Consider the following 20,522-nt stretch of genomic DNA (forward strand, 5'->3'; position numbering starts at 1 on the left):
GGCGTTGGCCGGGTGTCATTTTGGAATAAGGAAACTTGAAATACGAATAGAGCATAACCAGTCAAGAACATTACTATGCTACACAGCATTAAAACACATATTATTAAAAATCTTCTTCTGGACAGTATTGTACACAATTGTCTTTCAAAGTTCGTGAATCTGGCAGGTCTCTCTACCCTTGGAAACTCCATCCTCTACTTGCTGCCCGCGGTGGTAGGTTGGTTCTCCCAGGGAGTGCGCTCTGTTCAGTCCGGGATAACTCCCTTGGACCAACCAGAACCGTTGACCTAAACGTCCCCAGTTGCACTCCCCAGACTTCAACCGCGACCCTAGCAGCAGAACCGGATGGAGGTTCGAAAATCAAAAATGAGCTAGTTCCCTGGGACGAGAGAGCTTAAAAATCAAAAAATAGTTCTTAGGGGAAAAGAAATCACATTAGTTTGCTCTTTTATTAGTCTCTGGGGTTAGATCTCAGGTTGTACCGTCGTTTCCCAGGTACGGAAGTGTCTTCAAACAATGTCTCAGGTTCGGTAGTGTCCAACTGCATAGACGGTGGCACAAGTCCTTGCAAAATACGATCACTCTCCTTTTCGGCGCCAGTCTCTTTTAAACGTGCATCGCTGAAAGGGATGAAACGAGGTATGGATTCTGTTTCAGAGTCGGCAAGTCCTTTATTGACCCACCGGTCGTATGGAAGGGGCAGAGGGACCCGTTTACAATGGGTTCCGTGCACCCAGTTCTTTTTGCCTTCCACCCGAACAGCGGACCTCGTGGAAAGAAGTACCAGGTATGGTCCGGTCCACCTCGGCTGTCCGTTGTTTGTGCGCTGGAAGTTCCGCACCAGGACCCACGTGCCGGGTGTGATGGAGTGACCTGGATCGTCAGAGGCTGGTGGAGAGGAACTATGAACCTGTTGGTGTAAAACACGCAATTTAGCTGTCAATTCGCACAAATAGTCAAGCAGTACGGGGTGTTCTATTTCGCTGAGTTTCTTTGGTCTTGGCACGCCCCAGACGTTGGCTGGGCGGCCAAACACTATCTCGTGAGGGCTAAGTCCTAATCTGGAATGGACAGTCATTCTAGTTGACAAGAGTGCTAGGGGCAAGGCGTCAGGCCATTTAAGACCTGTACTGGCTTGGATCTTGGCTAGCTTGAGTTTCAACGTGCCATTGTAGCACTCTACTAATCCAGCTGATTGGGGGTGATTTGCAGCGTGGAACTTCTGGTGTATGCCTAGACACTCACACACTCTCTTCATCACGCGTCCTATGAATTCACTTCCATTATCACTCCAGACAATTCTAGGCATACCAAATCTAGGGAAGAACTCTTTGACAAGGGCTTTGGCAGTTGTCAAGGCGGTATTGTCCTTAAGGGGGTACGCTTCCACCCACCTGGAAAAGGCGCAAACAACAACGAGCACATACTTTAGATTGTTGCACCTCTCCATGTGGATGAAATCGAGCTGCAAAACCTCGAACGGATACGTTGGAGGCGCAAAATGACCAGCTGGAGTTGGGGTTCCCCTACCGGGATTGTACTTTAAACATACCATACAGTTTCTGACCACATTCTCTGCATATTTCGGGATATTGCTATTCTGCCATACTGGGGCCAATAGTTTACATATTCCTTTCGAACTGATGTGCGCAATGCCGTGAGCCATTGTTACTACTGCAAGTACATATGCGTTAGGTAATAGCCATCGCTGGTGTTCTGACAATTCGACCCAACAACCATTCGCATCTAGTCTACCCTTACTTTCTCTCCACTCATTCAACTCTTTCTCAGTTGCCTCTGCTTGTATAGATTTCACGCTTTCAATGGTGTCTTCGCACATTCCCACATCAGCAATCCATCTAGCGGGACCCGCAACATACATCCGACTCATTGTGTTCCTTGCAGTCTCTTTCGCAACCTCGTCTGCAAATGCATTCCCGCGGCCAACATCATCCTGAATCTTTTTGTGTGCACTGCATTTCATAACGAGAAACCGAAGGGTTTAAGTCTGGCGGTAAGGGTGCTGGGGCACCAACCTTCGAGCCATCAGTTTTGCTTCAGACGGTGGTAAGTACACCGTTAGCTCCACACACTCCCCTGTTGGATGAGACACAGCGTTTGAATTGTTATCTCTTGCAGGGGAGGTTAGGTGCCGGTTGAGGCACTTGGGTTGTTCTTTCCCTGGGTTTCATGCAGGGAACACACAGCACCCTCGATGATCCAGGGTATGAGTAAAATATCACTGGATTATTTATAACTTTGTTTAAGCTTCACGCTATTTGGGAAGCTCCGAGAATTTATAACATTGTTTATGCTCACAGCTTTTTGGGAAGCTCCGAGACATTACAGGAGCATATTGCATGCAGAATTTCCCTATGTTGCTTGAATTTCCTGATTGAACCATAAGGCTGGTAAAGAGTCTGGGATCCAAGTGACTTTTTGCTTTCCTGCGCATTGCTCATGAATGATAAAGAAGTCAAGCGGTGATTATTCCAGAGTCCAGAGAAAACCCTCTGACTCATGTCATTTGGTTGTTCTTTCTTTCTTTGTAGTTTCTTCAAGAGAGAGGTTGTTTTACAGGGGGCATGACTTGGCATAACAGTACAAGGGACAAAAGGTCTTGGTAGGTGGATTCTTCATTCATTGTGAATAAAGTATAGCTAGGGGTAGAAGGAAACAAGAAGACTTCCTAAAACTGTGTGCTTTCTCTCTTGTTTTATATTAAAATAACCTATAGCAAAACTACCTTATTTTTTGGGGAGGGGCACCTGAGTTTTTGGCCCGGGGCTCGGCGGCCATCTTTGGAAACATCCAAACCCAAACAGTTCTGAAACCTAGACACCCGGGGGAGTCCAGGGAGGTATGGCATGCGTGGGTCCCCCAATGTTTTCCTACCCAGAATTCCCTGCAAACCTTAAATTTAGGTTAAAAAAAACACTTTTCCATACATTTTTGAGTGGGATCTCCGTGCCGGCACAAATGTCCTACCACCCAGCGTTCCCCTTGTTCTCCCGAGTAAAATGATACCTCACTTGTGTGGGTGGGCCAAAGGCCTGTGACTAGGATGACCCCAAAACAGTAGAATTCTCTGTGCTTGATTTGTCAATCCGGAACGCTACAATTTCTTAAAAATACATTTTTGGCCTGTTCTGCTTTGGCCCACCCAAACAATTGAGGTATCATTTTACTCAGGAGAACAAGGGGAACGCTGGGTGGTAGGACATTTGTGCCGGCACGGAGCTCCCACGCAAAAAAAGTATGGAAAAGTGATTTTTTTACCTAATTGTAAGGTTTGGAGGTAATTCTGGGAAGGAAAACGTTGGGGGACCCACGCATGCCATACCTCCCTGGACTCCCCCGGGTGTCCAGTTTTTAGAACTGTTTGGGTTTTGTAGTTTCTCAAGTTTGCTGCCGTGCCCCGGGCCAAAAACTCAGGTACCCCCCCAAAACAAGGTAGTTTTGCAAAAGGTAGTTTTTAAGTCTCCACATTTCACTGCGAAATTGAGGTGCGATCATGTTGCGTTTTGCGCTGTTTCCTGTCGCAGGCCCTAGGCAGACCCAGGCAAGTGAGGTACCATTTGTTTCGGGAGACCTGGGGTAACGCTGGGTGGGTGAAAATTTGTGTGAGCCCAGTGATGCCACACTTTTACACACAAAAATGTTTGAAAAAAACAAAAATTCAGCTACATTTACTGCCTGATTCATGTAGGCAATAGCGCTCGCAAAAGGGCCAGATTCTGAGAATCTGGCCCTTTGCGAGTGCGATTTTTGCATTTGGTATTCACAATCCCAAATGCAAAAATCGCTATTTAAGAATTCGCATATTTGCGAGGAATGGCATTTAAGGAATCTCTAATAGAGATTCCTCAAATGCTATTCATGACACATCAAGAAATAGCGATTTTGCACTTTTGGGGCCGCTATTTACCGAGAGGTCAGACCTGTCGGTAAATAGCAAAAACTCAGAAAAATGCTTTTAAAAGCTTTTTTCTAAGTTGCATGTTGCACACACACATGTCCTTTGGACATGTGTGTGCGCAACACCTGTTCAAATGTGCATTTTAGGGGTGCTACAGGGCGTCCTTTGGACACCCCTGGCACCCTTAAAATCGCTATCTTATTTGCGAGTAGCAAATTGCTACTCGCAAATAAGGGATACTCCCCATTCATTCCTATGGGCCTCTTGGCCCATAGGAATGAATGGGGAGTTTTTGCGAGTAGCAATTTGCTACTCGCAAATAAAGAACATGTAGAATCGCTATTTAATTGCGTGTCCTCAATAGCGAGTCGCTATGATTCGCTATTAGGGCCACGCAAAACGGCCTGTACATGAATCAGGCTGCTAATGTTTGCTAGGGATTCTGAGAAAAGGAATGTTAGAGGATCCATGTAAGCCATACCCCCTTGAAAGCCCCCGGATGTCTACTTTCCAAAAATGTGTGGGTTTGGTAGGTTTCCCTAGATGGCAACCGAGGAAAGAGTGAAAAACCCATGTGACCCCCCTAGCTAAACCAATTAGTTTTGACAAAATTAGTTGTTTACTTGTGCAGTGTGACAATTTGGGCACAATATTTCAAGGAAAATATGACGGACATTGTGAGTTTTGCAGGATATTGTGGATAAAATTAAATGTTAGATTTCACCAGAGAGACATCACCATGTAGTCCCATGGGTTTTCAACAATATCTACAATTGGCAGGTTATTCTTAGGCGGAATGTACACCTTGGCACAGAGACTAAGAAAAACAAGATCCCTACACAGCCATCTTCCTCAAACACACACACATACTGGTTGGATTTGGCACGAGGGCGAGTGATGGTTCAGTATATATAATTTTATTAACAAGAGATTTCACAAAAATGAAAAGCACTGTCAATTACATGGACAAAACAACTGAACCAATGACTCGCAGCTCGTGAGCTGTAAAGCCACTTCAAGGCACCAACCGCTTTACAGGCCATTCACACACCTTTCATACCTGACACACAGAAGACCATTCACACCACCAGTCACAAAAGCAACACAACACAACATTTACAAAAAAAGTGACAAGGTGCGTCCTGCTTCAAAAAAAAAAAAGAAGAAAAAAAAACTACATAGACATCAAGTTTCCAAACACGCACACATACTGGTTGGATTTGGCACGAGGGTGAGTGATGGTTCATTATATACAATTGTATTAGCAAGTGATTTCACAAAAAATGAAATACACTGTTAATAATGGGAAGGACAAGAAACTGAACCATTGACTCACAGCTCGTGGGCTGTAAAGCCACAACAAGGCACCAACCTCTTTACAGGCCATTCATACACCTTTCATACATGTGACACATACAAAACATTCACACCGCCAGCCGCGGACCCATCACATTACTACACTTCCACCAGCAGACAACGCCAATCAAGGGCCCATCACTTTCACACGCCCACATTCCTGACACAGCAACTACACAAACTCATGGATTACATGGAGTGGCGCTCAACTAGCACTATGTGTAGTAACCAGCATTAAGTCACTTCCCACACACCGCCAGCCAAGCACCAGTCCACGCACCCCACCAGCCAAGCACCAGACCACACACACCGCCAGTCAAGCACCAGACCACGCACACCGCCAGCCAAGTACCAGTCCACACACACAACGCCAGGAAAGCACCATTCCACAGACACCGCCAGCCAAGCACCAGTCCCGGCACACCACAAGCCAAGCACCAATCCAAACACAACACCAGGCAAGCGCAAGAGCACGCACACCGCCAACTAAACACCAGACCACACACACCGCCAGGCAAGCACCAGTCCACACACACCACCAGGACAGCACCGCTCCACACACACAGCCAGCCAAGCACCAGTCCAGGCACACCACCAGACAAGCACCAATCCAAACACACCACCAGGCAAGCGCAAGACCACGCACACCGCCAACCAAACACCAGACCACACACACCACCAGCCAAACACCAGTCCACACACACCAACAGCACATGAGACATTAAATCCAAGGGCTATAACTTATAAGGTCAGAGTTCTCAACAACCCCTCCAAGAGGGTGAGCATTTAATGGAACAACAGCCTAGAGGTAGATAGCTGATTTTTACATGAGACATACCTCCTCAAAACAAGCCAACATAGATTATGTTACAATATTATGTTACAATATTAGCTTATCACTTGAAACAGTATCATATTGTGGCACCAAACATAAGGGTGGAAATGGCCATCCTACTAAACTTAAAATGGAGCATCTCACCACAGCAGACAAAGCGGGAAGGTGGCAGCAGATGGGGTGTGGGAGGGACAACCTATCATGTTTTTAGCAATATATGCCCCTACTATGCGACAAGATACATCTTAAAAACAAACCACACAAGAAATAGTTGAATTTTCCACTTTCCACCAAAAATATGGGGGACCTCAACCTGGTAAAGAATTTTGCCCAAGAGAGATCACAGGAGAGATGAGGGTCACAACCTATGTTCTAGCAGCAGAAAAGGCTTGGCTTGAGGATGTAGGCATAGTCGGTGCAGTAACAGTGCCACTCCCTTGCAATAGATTATTCTAACTTCTGATAGCTCCTCAAATGTATGCGTGTTGACAGATGAGCATCTACTGCACTTAGTAGAGGGGTAACAGAGGAGGCAGACAATACAACCCCTGTCACTCTCCTATCATAGCCCAACAATAGAGTCACTTAAATAGTAGAAAGGTTATAGGCCATACATCAGGCATAAGCAGCACCTAAAACACTGGAGATACATGATGATAGGGGAAAGATCAAGAAATATTTGACCTTCAACGATACAGGCCAGATGGTAAAGAAAGTGATGTGGGACATGCTGAAGGGATTGTTAGGAGATAATTGGTAATGGGAAGGCTTTAGGATTTAGGGAAACAACAAAAAAATAATCTCTCCAAGGAAATCTGGAGGAAATTAATTGAGAGATTGCCATTCTGGTTTCTAGAGACATACAGAGCTAACTATTCACTAGCAAGCATAGGCACTCAATATTATGAAGGGGAACAAGACAGGCACACTCCTGATGCATAAGCTGCACCCTTGTCGGGCCCACAGATATACTGGGACATTCAAGACGAATGCGGGGATGTTCAGGTGGCAGAAGGGGAAAAACTGTAAACATTTCACTTGTGTTTAAATATTTTACATATCTCTGACTTCAGCCACTGCAACATGAGCCTCGTACCTAGACTCTGTGTCTCTCCACAGGTTGGCTCATTGCCAAAAAGGAAGAACTGTGAGGCAATATAAAGCCTGGAAGTTATGATTCAGCTGCCATATTCTCCACTTAAAAATGTTTTTTTTTGGTTTGCCTATAACTTTGTCTTCCATGGACGGAGCTGCACTGGCCGGCCAATTTTTCATGCAATTCTGTTTGAGGGAAAAAAAGTTAAGATGGGGAAAAAAAATACTTTCCCATCTTAGCCTCCACAGGAAATTTTCCTTACAGCTACATGAAAATGGATGAACAGATTTATGAAAAACCAGGCATGTTACTATAACAACTTTGCTCCGAAAGTTTGCTTTCATTGGTTTGGTGTAAATACATTCAATAGTTATGGAGCTACAAGCGTTTAAAAAGGTGCCGGGTGAACTTGAAAGGGTTAACACTTTTATATATCTTAGCTGTTTTAGTCAGTAGAGGTTTGAAGACTTGGGGCCTCATTTACAAGGCCATTGCGCCGCTGGAGCGTCACTTTTTTTTCCCGCACCGGCTGCACAGTGAGCCTGCCCATATTTACAAGGCCATGTAAAGTCAACCTGCCTAACTTTTCATGGCCTTGTGAATATTTGCTCCTTTCACGTATTATTCTGCGTAGAAGGGGAATCCCATGATGCTGTGGGTGTTCCCATGCAACATCCATAGAACCTGAAACAATTCCCAGATTTACATAGTATTGTAAAGCTGGCAATGCGTCAGAATCCTACTCCTCCCGAAGGGAGGCGTAGGACTTGCTCAAAGAGGAGAAATACTTTTAGTTCTCCTTGTTTTTTCCTCCTTCTCTGCGTGCAGCATGCATAGAAAGAGAAAAGTGCCATCAATGATTGTTTTTCTGCAGAAAGGTGTCCTTTCCTGCTCAATAACAAACATCCCTGCCATGTTTGCACCTTCGCAACATGGAGCAAGGGTGCTGGCGCTGGTGCATGACAGCCAATTGTGGGCCAGCATAGGGAAAAGAACAAGGATGTGTTGCATTGTTGTTACTACAACGCATACCTGTGCTTTTAAAATGATGGAGCTTAGAGCAGCAAAATGGCTTGAGGCTGCCTAATTTTATTGTAAATGAGGCCCTTTGTCTGCAGTGTTCCGAGTGCTACAATTCCAAATATGAAGGCCTTCCAATGGTCGAGGAACCTGTCTAATTCTGCCACCAATTCAGGTTGGTTGCCAAGAATACGGGGCCACAGACTCCACAGCAGCGATTGGTTAGCCCAAGAGTTAAAGTTCTCTTGTGGCCACCATTACAGGATGCAGGGCATTGTATCTGCTTCCCAAAAAAATAAATGAAAGTGCCATATAAGTGGGAAGAGTAAAAACACCCTAATCACAGGCTATAGTGGGGAAAACTTTAATAGGCCCCACAAATCAGTGGAAAGTAGCATTAAAATTGTGTGTAAGGTAGTCCACAGGTATTTCCCAGGGGCATGGATTTGATGCACGTAAAATGGCGGAGGTCGCTTACTGTCTCGCCAACTAGGTTGCTGACTCAATACGCCTAAAATGACACCCTCAGTCCACCGTCTAGACAATGTGCAGAGTATAATATGCTATTTATTACAATTGTTGAGTGTGGGAAGGAGACGTCAGTCACAAGAGGCACAGCCTTGTGTGGGCCATGCAGCCTCTGACGTCCCTTAGCAAAGCTAAAAGCATATTATGATGTGAGCTTCTACATATACGGTGCCGTTTTTCTTCCTAAGCGTTATAAACATAACTGTTTAAGCATAATCTGAACACAACACCATTGCACAGGCCGATAGCGCCAGTGAGGTTCGAAAGTATGGCGAGTCAGACGAATCCTCACGGTTCTGTATCAATATTATAACATGGGATTTGACCTTTGTGCTCCATTAATAAAGGTCTGCATCTGGGTTTATTGCTGCACTTGCTCCAAATAACTTATCTTAAAGGACCACATGTACTTTCAAAGGCTTGGAATTTTTGTCTATTAACATATGTATTTGTGACTTGTATGTTGTGTGTGTCAACAATTGGATTCCGGTCTGTGTGGGTGAATTCTCTGTACCTCCTTTCGGTCACAGGGAACGTGCTGCAGCTTGCCAGAAGCTGTAGAACGCCGGTGACGTCATCGCAGAATGCTGAGGCCGGTGCTGCCTGAAATCTGTTTCTATGGCAGTTGGTGAGAAAGACCCGAGGCCTGCACGAAACTGCACAAGTCCCCAGAGAAGCCCTCCTGTGAGGTATTTCCGAAACACAGCTTTCATTTTACAAAAACCTATTTCGACCCTTCGCATGTTAGATTGTGAGATGTGCCCCTGAATCCCGCATGTTGACCTGAATTTCGTGAAACCAAACCTAAATATTGATGGATGCCTGATGAGGTGAGAGGTAGACTGGGTGGTCATTAGGGTCTTAAAAAAACCCACTGAGATCTTAGTTTGAGCGACATTGGTGAAAGGTGTAATCTTTTGGCGACCACACTTATGGGAAGGACTGAATGTATCTATTTATGCGTTTTTATATTGCGCGGACTTTACCCGAGGTTTCAGAGCGCTGCACAGTCGAACCACTTACATTACAGAAGGACAATGAATGAATGTGAGACTGAATGAGGGCTGTCGGGGTAAGGTAGGCTGGGAGGCCGCTTAGTGGCAGTTAACTTTCCTCTGTTTTTGTCCGAGTGAAGGAGTCTGGTTAATTTAACGATGCAAGTGCACACCCAAAAAATGGCTACCAGGTTGCCAGAGATTGGCATTTTCAGGTTATTGGGGATTCACCATCACTGTTCTAAAAAGAACCACTGAAAAGTTTTGTGTTCCAACCTATTTAAGAACTGATCGTTTCAACGACGTGTTAAGTTAGTAGCTAATATCACCATCTCTGTCGGAATGTACAGGCGAGAACGAAGGGTAATATTTTAAAGATGTGACACGTTTTTACAAGCCGTGTTGAGCGGGGTTTGATGACCACGGAATTTATTGAAGACATGCACAAAACTGGTGTTAAAAGGACTTAAAAGAATAGGGCAAGGGTGTGCTTCTGACCGACCCAGAGTGACTTATGTCAGTGTGTGCTTCTACTCATTGTGTCTTTTGTCTGAGTGTGCTTCTGACCCATAGCACCGTTTGGCAGTGTGTGCTTCTGGCCCATAGTACCTTTTGTCAGTGTGTGCTTCTGACTCATTGTGTCTTTTGTCAGTGTGTGCTTCTGACCCATTGTGCCTTTTGTCAGTGTGTTCTTATCTCCCAGAGCACCTTTTGTCAGTGTGTGCTTCAAACTCATTGTGCCTCTTGTCAGTGTGTGCTTCTGATCCACTGTGCCTTTTGTCTGAGTGTGCTTCTGACCCATTGTGCCTTTTATCAGTGTGTGCTTCTGGTCCATAGTGCCTTTTGTCAGTGTGTGCTTCTGACCCATTATGCCTTTTGTCAGTGTGTGCTTCTGACCCATTGCACCTTTTGTCTGAGTGTGCTCATAGCCCATAGTGCCTTTTATCTGAGTGTGTTTCTGCCCTATTGTGCCTTTTGTCAGTGTGTGCTTCTGACCCATTGTGCCTTTTGTCAGTGTGTGCTTCGGACTCATTGTGTCTTTTGTCAGTGTGTGCTTCTTGCTAATTGTGCCTTTTGTCAGTGTGTGCTTCTGATCCACTGTGCCTTTTGCCTGAGTGTGCTTCTGACCCATTGTGCCTTTTATCAGTGTGTGCTTCTGACCCATTATGCCTTTTGTCAGTGTGTGCTTCTGACCCATTGCGCCTTTTGTCAGTGTGTGCTTCTTGCTAATTGTGCCTTTTGTCAGTGTGTGCTTCTGACCCATTGTGCCTTTTGTCAGTGTGTTCTTATCTCCCAGAGCACCTTTTGTCAGTGTGTGCTTCAAACTCATTGTGCCTCTTGTCAGTGTGTGCTTCTGATCCACTGTGCCTTTTGTCTGAGTGTGCTTCTGACCCATTGTGCCTTTTATCAGTGTGTGCTTCTGGTCCATAGTGCCTTTTGTCAGTGTGTGCTTCTGACCCATTATGCCTTTTGTCAGTGTGTGCTTCTGACCCATTGCGCCTTTTGTCTGAGTGTGCTCATAGCCCATAGTGCCTTTTATCTGAGTGTGTTTCTGCCCTATTGTGCCTTTTGTCAGTGTGTGCTTCTGACCCATTGTGCCTTTTGTCAGTGTGTGCTTCGGACTCATTGTGTCTTTTGTCAGTGTGTGCTTCTTGCTAATTGTGCCTTTTGTCAGTGTGTGCTTCTGATCCACTGTGCCTTTTGTCTGAGTGTGCTTCTGACCCATTGTGCCTTTTATCAGTTTGTGCTTCTGGTCCATAGTGCCTTTTGTCAGTGTGTGCTTCTGACCCATTATGCCTTTTGTCAGTGTGTGCTTCTGACCCATTGCGCCTTTTGTCTGAGTGTGCTCATAGCCCATAGTGCATTTTATCTGAGTGTGTTTCTGCCCTATTGTGCCTTTTGTCAGTGTGTGCTTCTGACCCATTGTGCCTTTTGTCAGTGTGTGCTTCTGACCCATTGCGCCTTTTGTCTGAGTGTGCTCATAGGCCATAGTGCCTTTTATCTGAGTGTGTTTCTGCCCTATTGTGCCTTTTGTCAGTGTGTGCTTCGGACTCATTGTGTCTTTTGTCAGTGTGTGCTTCTTGCTAATTGTGCCTTTTGTCAGTGTGTGCTTCTGACCCATTGCACCTTTTGTCTGAGTGTGCTCATAGGCCATAGTGCATTTTATCTGAGTGTGTTTCTGCCCTATTGTGCCTTTTGTCAGTGTGTGCTTCTGACCCATTGTGCCTTTTGTCAGTTTGTGCTTCGGACTCATTGTGTCTTTTGTCAGTGTGTGCTTCTTGCTAATTGTGCCTCTTGACAGTGTGTGCTTCTGGTCCATTGTGCAATTTGACAGTGTGTGCTTATGGCCCATAGTGCCTTTTGTCAGTGTGTGCTTCTTACCCACTGTGCCTTTTATCAGTGTGTGTTGCTGACCCATTGTACCTCTTGTCAGTGTGAGCTTATCTCCCATAGCACCTTTTATCAGTGTTTGCTTATGACCCATTGTGCCTTTTTTCTGAGTGTGCTTCTGACCGACCCATTGTGCCTTTTGTCAGTGTGTGCTTCTGGCCCATTGTGCCTTTTGTCAGTGTGTGCTTCTGACCCATTGTGCCTCCTGTCAGTGTGTGCTTATGGCCCATAGTGCCTTTTGTCAGTGTGTGCTTATGGCCCATAGCGCCTTGTATCAATGTTTGATTCTGACACATTGTGCCTTTTGTCGGTGTGTGCTTCTGACCCATTGTGCCTCTTGTCAGTGTGTGCTTATGGCCCATTATGCCTTTTGTCAGTGTGTGCTTATGGCTAATAGTGCCTTTTGTCTGAGTGTGCTTATGTCCCATAGTGTGTTACAGAGTAGAGGTATAATAATGCACTAAATGGCAGATACTCAGAACACAAGAACAAACATTACGTTACATGAGGCAATTGTGTATGGATCAAAAGCAAACAAAATACAAGAGGTAGCAAATGATACATTACAAGAGGGAAAGTGACGTGTGCATATTACAAAGGAGTACACAATACAAGTAGAGGTATAATACTGCAACAAATGGCAGACTCTCAAACCACATGAACACATTGGGAAGGCACTTCTATAGTCATGGAGAACAGAATTTCCCATAATGGAAGGACTTCCTTCAGATAATAGAGAGGTATAATACTGCAATAATCTTGCAGATAGCACAAGACTTGCAGAGTTGCGCCCGCAATCTGATGTCAGTCCCCCAATAGGCCTGTGCTCCACTACCTGGGCACCAGTGTAGACTGCTGGGGTCGTCAGGCAGCTGTCAGCCGCAGCCCTGTTCCTTTACATTGACCGACTTCCCCCTCACCCCTGTGGGTGGTTACAGCTGGACCGAGACGGCCTGTCATCCCGCGGCTTGGACCCACCGCCCGTGACTGACTCACCATATCCATTGTGCCTTTTTGTCTGAGTGTGCTTATGGCCCATAGTGCTTTTTGTCTGAGTGTGCTTCTGACCCAGTGTGCCTTTTGTCTGACTGCTTCTGGCCCATTGTGACTTTTGTCAGTGTGTGCTTATCTCCCATAGCACCCTTTATCAGTGTGTGCTTCTGACCCAATGTGCCATGTATCAGTGTGTGCTTCTGGGCCATAAAGCCTTTTGTCAGTGTGTGCTTCTGATCCCTTGTGCCTTTTGACAGTGTGTGCTTCTGGCCCATAGCACCTTTTGGCAGTGTGTGCTTATGGCCCATAGAGCCTTTTGTCAGTGTGTCCTTCTTACCCATTGTGCCTTGTGTCAGTGGGTGCTTCTGATCCATTGTGCCTTTTTGTCAGTGTGTGCTTATGGCCAATAGTGTATTTTGTCTGAGTGTGCTTCTGACCCATTGTGCCTTTTGTCTGACTGCTTCTGGCCCATTGTGCCTTTTGTAAGTGTGTGCTTATCTCCCATAGCACCTTTTATCAGTGTGTGCTTCTGACCCATTGTGCCATGTATCAGTGTTTGCTTCTGGTCTGACCCATTGTGTCTCTTGTCAGTGTATGCTTAACTCCCATAGCAGCTTTTATCAGTGTGTGCTTCTGACCCATTGTGCCATGTATCAGTGTGTGCTTCTGACCCATTGTGCCATGTATCACTGTGTGCTTCCGACCCATTGTGCTTTTTGTCAGTGTGTGCTTCTACCCATTGTGCCTTGTGTTAGTGGGTGCTTCTGATCCATTGTGCCTTTTTGTCAGTGTGTGCTTTCTACCCATTGTGCCTTGTGGCAGTGGGTGCTTCTGATCCATTGTGCCTTATTGTGAGTGTGTGCTTTCTACCCATTGTGCCTTGTGGCAGTGGGTGCTTCTGATCCATTGTGCCTTATTGTCAGTGTGTGCTTCTTACCCATAGCACCTTTTATAAGTGTTTGCTTCTGACTCACTGTGTCTGTTGTCATTGTGTGCTTGTGATCAATTGTACCTCTTGTCAGTGTGAGCTTATCTCCCATAGCACCTTTTATCAGTGTTTGCTTATGACCCATTGTGCCTTTTTTCTGAGTGTGCTTCTGACCGACCCATTGTGCCTTTTGTCAGTGTGTGCTTCTGGCCCATTGTGCCTCCTGTCAGTGTGTGCTTATGGCCCATAGTGCCTTTTGTCAGTGTGTGCTTATGGCCCATAGTGCCTTTTGTTAGTGTGTGCTTCTTACCAATCGGCGTGACCCTGGCTTTTAGCCAAGAGCCAAACATTGCCGATCACCGATTGAGTGAGCCACGCAGCTCAGAGCAGAGCAAGCGGGACCAACCAGGGAGGACGAGGGAGACGCCGAAAAGCGCCGAAAACTGCGGATCCCCCGCTGACATTGCTGCTTTTCCTTGCGGTAGCGGGCGGTCAAGTGGGGGCGAGTGAGCCGAGTGAGCCGGTCAGAACAATCAGGATACAGACAGAGCAAGCGGGAAGGGCACGGAAGAGGCGCCGAACTGCAGCTCCCTCGAACCGCTGCCCCCTCCGCCCGGAAAATCGGCTGCTCTCCTTAACCCTCTCTCCTCTCTGCGGTGAGTTGGCATCCACCCGTGGACTGCAGGCAGCGGACCGCTAAGTGGGGCTGGGTGCGTCAAATCTGCTGAACCTCGGCCCCCCACCGTTCCGGTTGGCCCCACCCATCATTGTGCTGCCAAATAATTCCAGACAGCAGCAAGCAGCAACACACATGAGCAGCTGAACAGAGTGTTGGAGCTGTGGGCACGGCCTATCTTGCGTGACGACTTTTTATCACCCACAAAATTCGTCCCTAGCCATCTGACCAGTGCAACCACGTGGGCCCCTCAACAGGTAGCCCGATTATTACAAATTCACTTGACTTGTCTTTCTTCAATGACGATCATAACAGGCCTCCCGCCAAGGAGAGCTGCCGCTCGCACAAGGAGAACATTCTGTGGCCTCAACTCCTGCAAACACTCCAATCAACAGTTTCAGCCTTAAACTACCATTCTGACAAATTGGACCTGCAGGTGGACCTCTTAAACACATTGGCCGTGTTCACAGATGGGATTAATAAAAAGCTAGAGGGCCTTAACACCTTGATCATAAAGGCACAATCCAAAGCTCACCTGGCGCAGGCGGTATGTTGCTGTTCACCAATAATTGACAGTCTCTCCTCGTTACCTGAGTTCCTCGCGTCAGTCCTAACTGAAGTCATGAAACTTCCGCTACCAGGGCAGACCAGTATTCCATCTCAGGATTATTGTTCTCCTGCGGTATCTGACCCAGTCGTTCAGAAAACAAGCAACAGCTATCAAGGCCCCGTTAATAACAACAAAACCTTATCAGAAAGTCCCAGAATTGTCAAACTAACAAACCCTGGCTCTATCAATCCCCCTCTTGAACTTCAAAATACGAAGAAAGTCAAATCACATAATTTGTCAACCCTTAACAACTAAATCGACTTCCCTAAAATCAAATCAAGTGTCTAATTGTAAGAGCACATGCTCAACCGGCAATATGGCTTCCGAGAGCTCCGGCTTGGTTGCCGATAAAGAAGCGATTGTGGCTCACATCCACAAGTTGAGTAAGTGAGAGAAAAAAAGACTTCGTAAAAACCGGAACAGACAAGTAACTGAAACTCAAAACACAATAAATCACTATTTTTTAAAAAAACATCTCTACCCCACCACAGGGCTCGCCCAGTATAACTAATTCCATTACCAGTCAGTCCTCGCCTCAACAATCAATTTTGTACAAAAAACCAACATCAACAAATTCACCACCTGCACTAAACGCTTGGTCTTACCAAATTGAAGTCCTCAACCCTACCCTCCAAACATCACCAAAAGGAGACCTTTTTCCACCCACCGAGATGACCAAAACAGATCTAGCTAGCCTGTGCCCCACAAACGACATCCTAACGGCTACCCCTGGTGCTAATAGATCTATTGTACCGACAGCAGGCAAGACAAGACCAGGGAAGAACCCAGAATGTTTAGCACACGCTGCAGGTAATCCCTCCAACAATGCAGAAGGAAGGTGTCGAAAAATTCCAACTACGACCCTGGGCCCTGCCACCAAGTGTAAAATCACTCTTAATAAAGCAAGTCTCACATCCCTTAGTAGTAAAATCATCCTTAACAAAGGGTCCCCAAACTTCTCCATCAAAAAGACAGGCCCCCCGCAAAAATCTTTTCGAAACCAATGGGGATCTGACAACACCGCAAAATCCCCAGCTCTTCCCATCGTCCCAACAGAGAGTCAAAAGTGTAAAGAAGGGTACCAGTCCAAACTATTGTTAGTCCCGGAGTATATTTCCCAAGGTCCGCATGACATCCTGAATCGAGGGAACATTCTTAGACTTTTTAAATCAATTCCAGAATTAAGCAAACTGGTATCTAGTGACATAATATCCATTGAATTTACACCTAGCAACAATAACCGATTAATTGAAACCACCTTGATAACCTTGGCAACCGAAGCAATAAAGGACCTGGTATTACCACAGAGCAATTTAACAGCTGGGGCATTAAACGAGTAACACCTACCGACCTTCAGTGCCCCTCAATTCTGTCCAGTGCCCTGGTTCCTGCAACCCAATCAGTAAATCTACCATTTTCAATATTGAGATCAGCTCGAAGCAGCTCCCTAACTGAGTCTGGCGAGTCCATCACAGAGAGACAATCCACTGTAAAGCCTGATTGGGACTGGCTGCCGGGGGCCACAAAGACTGAAATATTATCCGCTCCAGCTTGTTGATATGTTCCTCGAACATTAACGGCCGTGATGCAAAACTTCAATCCCCTAACAGTCTGGAATTCCTGCAAAAAACCAACATCATACTTCTCCAGGAAACCTGGTCTGTATCAAGCTCCCCTATCGAAGGTTATCTAGAATTTAGGGTACCAGCAATAAGAGTGCACAAGCCTGGCCGGCCACGAGGCGGCCATTTTTTTCTACGTCACCTGTAAATTATCTTTGAACATCAAAACGTTGGAATTCAATGACGACTGGATTACCGGCATTAGAATCAGCAGTCCAAACGCAGCCAGACAACTTTTTCTGCTTAACATTTATGTCACACCTTACTCCAGCAAGAACAAAGCTAAATTCAATCGACTGATTGACATCTTGTCCAACCTGATAAAAGCCAATGGTGCAGTCCCATGCTTAATTTCTGGAGATTTTAATATCAATCTGCACTCAACCACCCAAGACGAAGATAACAAAATATTCCCAGCCGCTCTATCGTACCTAGTGCCCCTTCTCAAACCATCAGGCATCAGGCCAAGCAAGTTGGGTGAATATGCTGCTCTACAACTTAATAGCCTGGGTTTCACTGTATTGAATGGGAGATTTTCTATGGATTCTCCACCAGCCTGGACTCGAACTAACAGCCGCTCCTACTCATTTCTTGACTACACGCTTGGAAACTTTGAAATACTCCCCTTAATAGAGAACTTTTACATTGCATCTCCGGTCGTCAGTGACCATCACCCCCAAATAATTGGCTTATCCCTCAATGTTGCTCATCACTCGGCAATAACCCACACTACAACTGCCATTCGTACAGAGAACCTTAAAAGACTGAAATGGACGGACCATCTACTCCCTGCAATAATGGACAAATGTAGATCGCTCCTAGGAGAATGGAGTATAGGAGACATTGATCCAATTAAAACATGGGAGCTCCTCATCCATCAATTGCTGAGTCAATTTCTGTCTTCAGTATGCAAATCTCCATATCCTGTACAGAATCTCATTACAGCAGAGACAAAAACATTAAAGACCAAACGCAATGCTGCATTATGCCTCGCCAGGAAACGCCTGGGTGATGTTCATGTATTCGCTGAGCTCAGAAAGCATTGAGAAAATCAGTCATCAGGGACAAACATATAGCCGCCGACCAGTTCTGGCTGAGACTAGTCCATGCCAACAAAAATTCCAATCCTAAACCCTTTTGGACACTGGTGAATAGGAGGACACTGGGCACAACTGGCCAATGCAGCGCCAACATAAGTGAAGCTGAATGGGCCCTTTTTCTAACAGAGCACTTCCAAGATCAAAATAAAGAAAGGGATCAATTGAACATCACCTCACCACGGAAAACAACGAGAAATGGCACATTAACCATAAATGATATACCCAATGTCTTCACCTCACTTATTAATAAAGAGGAAACGACATTTCAGCAAGACCCTCAACTTTCAAATTTTTGGTCCTCTTATGAAGGCATGAGACAAAATATTATTCGCCGTATTACCAATTCCCGTTCGGATGGGACCCGGGCCCTAATGGACTCCCGCAGGCCCTGTTTAAAGCTGATCCCACGCTTTGGTCTGGACATCTGGCCCCACTATTTTTGCATTGCCGACACACCTACGATATACCGGATTCATGGAAAGGAGCAACAATTCACCCAATTTTGAAAGGAGGCAGAAGAGCTGATCCTAAATACTACAGGATGATAGCACTCTTAGACGTAGACTCCAAGTATTTTGCCAGTGTCTTGTTGGAAGATCTGTCATCCTGGGCGCTAAAAACCCAGCGGCTGCCATTTAATCAGACTGGCTTTGTGGCCAAATCAGGCACTACTAGCAACCTACTGGCCCTATCTATACTTATGGAGAAAGCAGCATCCTCAAAAACGCCATTGCACTGCTGCTTTGTTGATTTTAAAGCGGCCTTCGACCGGGTGCCTATGGCCATTTTATGGCACAAATTACAAAAATGGGGAATCCCGAGTATCCTGTTAAAATTAATAATCCAACTTCATTCAAACACCTGGATTCACATTAAATTGGGTGACGGCTCACAAGTCTCAAGAAAAATACAGACTTCCTCTGGAGTCAAACAAGGGTGTGTGTTGACCCCTATTTTGTTTAATCTTTTTATCTCCGATTTATCCCATCTACTGGACAAGGTCAATTCTCATCCCCCCCCCTCACTTGGTGGAACCCGAATTAGTAACTTGCCTTATGCCGACGATCTTGTGTTATTCAGCCACACGAGGGTCGGTTTACAAAGACTTCTTGACCAGCTACTCTCTTTTACATTGAGTAATGCTCTGGAATTAAATCTTTCAAAAACAAAAACTATCACCTTCGGAAATCGGAAGCAGCAAACCGGTGGGTGGTTCTTTAATGGCAAAAAAATTGAAACTGTGACATCATATGATTATCTAGGTATTTATATGGATTCCAAGGGCTCGTTTGTAAAACAGAAAGAAGCAGTCAAAGCAAAAGCACTGTCCCTCGAAGCAGCAATGATGAAAGTTTCAGCACAGTTACTTGGCCCAAGTTTATCCCCCCTCCTGACAGTTATGAAGGCAAAGATTACAAACTGTTTAACCTACGGCCAAGGAATAATGTTGGGGAGCAACTCGTTAAAGTTGAATAAAACAACAACCAGAATCTACAAACGAGTCTGGCACCTTCCGAAATCGGCCTCTCCGGCCCAGATCAGGCTTGAGCTCGGCCTTCTGAACCACGTGGGCGTTGGTGCAGGCGCATTCATCAAATTGTGCCACAGACTGCGTAATTCAAGGGAAGGAAGCCTGGAGACCAAGTTGGGGCAAGAAATATCAGCAGGTCACCCCAGTCAAAAACATCGACGTTTCCTTGACCACTCTTTGGAACTGCTCGATGCTGCGGACTATTGGGGAACCAATCCGCCCCAGCAGGCACTCAAATTGTCTATTAAAAGAAGTGTTTGCCTCTGGTCTTTTCATCAGGACAGGGCACAGCTGTCCAGACGAAAACATGCCTGGTCGATAATTACTGAGCTCAAACCCAGATCAGAGGCCCTTTACCTTTCGAGCACCTACGCAGCGTTTGGAAGAAAAGATTTCTGGCCCTGAGGATGTGCGAATGGCCCTTTTTAAAAAACTTGCCTGCATGGCGTCGTCCAAACGAGGACACTAACTGTACGGGCTGTGGTCATTACACTGAATCAATTGAGCATTTGGTGTGTGTTTGCCCAGCATTTCTCAAGGATAGAAGGCGGTTGTTACGCGGTGAATGCCGGCAAGCCATTATATCAGCAATGAACCCCAACAACATAATGCTCAATGTTAAGTTCACAAAATTAGTTTTTCAAATTGCAAAACAACTTAACTTCATGGGGTTGCAGGACTCATCGCCACGATCTTCAAATTCATGACTGGTCTGGGACCTCCTGTCCCCTATTATACTCTAAGACTCTTACTGTGGAACCCTTGTATGTTCTACTGAAAGTCGGGACGGGTTTTAAACTCACCAACAATGTTATTTTGTTTTTAAACATATCTTAGCGGCTTCATGTGTAAAAACAATAATAATAATATTTATATATATTATCGTACTTTGTTAAAGAATTTAAATTTTCCGTTGCATTAA

At 45.6% G+C, this 20,522-nt stretch overlaps 1 protein-coding gene across 2 annotated transcripts in view; it reads left to right on the forward strand.

Moving 5' to 3' along the window:
* Positions 1-1,986: 1,986 nt before the first annotated feature.
* Positions 1,987-20,522, forward strand: part of LOC144768637 (gap junction beta-2 protein-like) — an 88,371-nt gene continuing 69,835 nt past the window's right edge. The window contains exons 1-2 of one of the 2 annotated variants that reach the window (XM_078652446.1): positions 1,987-2,067; positions 9,285-9,443. The gene's annotated coding sequence lies outside the window, so the exon portion shown is untranslated. The remainder of the gene's footprint in view (positions 2,068-9,284; positions 9,444-20,522) is intronic. The other variant, XM_078652447.1, reaches the window with a different exon arrangement.

The sequence above is a fragment of the Lissotriton helveticus genome, chromosome 7 (genome assembly GCF_964261635.1).
Source record: "Lissotriton helveticus chromosome 7, aLisHel1.1, whole genome shotgun sequence".
Taxonomy (NCBI): Eukaryota; Metazoa; Chordata; class Amphibia; order Caudata; family Salamandridae; genus Lissotriton; species Lissotriton helveticus.